We start from the raw sequence: 2,025 nt of genomic DNA, 5'->3' as shown, positions 1-2,025 counted from the left end.
TGCGTTAAAAAAAAATCTCTCTCTCTCCCTCTCTCTCTCTCTCTCTCTCTCTCTCTCTCTCTCTTTATATATATATATATATATATATATATATATATATATATATATATATATATATATATATATATATATAAAGAAATTACCAATAAATGGAAACGTTTAAGACTTTCCATCAGACGATAAAATCGAGCAGAAGCTTCAATAATCATGTTGACATCGATGATATAATCTGAAAGCATACAAATACACACAAAAAGGAACATCATTATCAATATTGGCACTCGAGCAACGGTGCCGTCCTTGCAACACCAACCTTGATCTTACGTATTTGCACTAATTCATTTCCTTATTTTTTTTTTTTCTTTCGTTGAGTATTTCGCCAAAGGCTAATTGCTCTTTGCAGACGAGGCTAAGGGGAGAAATAAGATGTTTGGATTCGGATTATGAATGAAAGACGTTAAAAAAAAAAAAAAAAAAGAAAAAGAAGGAAACCGTCTGACAAAAAAAAATAAAAAAAAAGAAAAGAAAGAAAAAAAAAGGAAACCGTCTTACACAAAAAAAAGAGAAAAGACATAAAGAGAGAGAGAGAGAGAGAGAGAGAGAGAGAGAGAGAGAGAGAGAGAGAGAAAAGGTCTGACAAAAAAAAAGTAAACCGTCTGATAAAAAATAAGGAAAGAAAAGGAAAATCTGTTCAACTCGAATAAAAAAGAGGAATTTTCAGGCGGAAAATAGTCCACATCATCGGGATTTAAGGTCGATATAAGATATGAGATATAAGTTATAAGTTAAGGGCTGCCGCCGCGCTCTGATAAAATATTGTAATCTAATATGTACTTTTATGTCTTATATAGACGAACATCCATACACAGAAACAGAAGGGCAGGGGCATATACACAAAAGGACGCACACACATACACACAAACGCACGCAAGCAAGCGCACACACACACATATATGCATATATATATATATATATATATATATATATATATATATATATATACATATATATAAATATATATATATACATATATATATATATATATATACATATATATATAGAATATATATATATATATATATATATATATATATATATATATATATATATATATATATATATATATATATATATATATATATATATATACGGGGCCGCGGTGGCCGAATGGTTAGAGCGTCGGACTCAAGACTGTCACGACGGCAATCTGAGTTCGAGGGTTCGAGTCACCGACCGCCGCGTTGTTTCCCTTAGGCAAGGAACTTCACCTCGATTGCCTGCCTAGCCACTGGGGGACCAAGTCAACCCAAGTCAGTGCCGGGTAAATAGAGATGGTGACTCGGAAAAAAAAAAAAAAAAAAAAAAAAAAAAAAAAAAAAAAAAAAACACCGGGCGCAAGGCAATGGCAAACCACCGCTCTAAATTGCCAAGAAAAATCATGGAAGCACATGATCGTCAAGGCCGCGGTGTTCGAATGGTTAGAGCGTCGGACTCAAGACTGTCACGACGGCAATCTGAATTCGAGGGTTCGAGTCACCGACCGCCGCGTTGTTCCCTTGGGCAAGGAACTTCACCTTGATTGCCTACCTAGCCACTGGGTGGCCAAGCCAGCTCAAGTCAGTGCTGGTCCCAAGCCGGGATAAAATAAGAGAGAATGATTACCTAAAAAAAAAAAAAGGTAACACCGGCACTCTCCGTGGAAAGGAACTGGGGACCCTACCACGTACTCACTCCAAGAGCATCACAACGTGAAAACTGCAATTGAGTATCATGCTGTGACCACGGCGGCTCAGACATGAACCTACCGTTGAATGATGATGATATATATATATGTATATATATATATATGTATATATATATATATATATATATATATATATATATATATATATATATATATATATATATATACATATATATTTATATATATTATATATATATGCATATATATATATGCATATATATACATATATATATATATACATATATATATATATATATATATATATATATATATATATATAT

Source organism: Penaeus monodon, chromosome 3, assembly GCF_015228065.2.
Source record: "Penaeus monodon isolate SGIC_2016 chromosome 3, NSTDA_Pmon_1, whole genome shotgun sequence".
Classification (NCBI taxonomy): Eukaryota; Metazoa; Arthropoda; class Malacostraca; order Decapoda; family Penaeidae; genus Penaeus; species Penaeus monodon.
Note: the sequence above shows the minus strand (reverse complement) of the source record.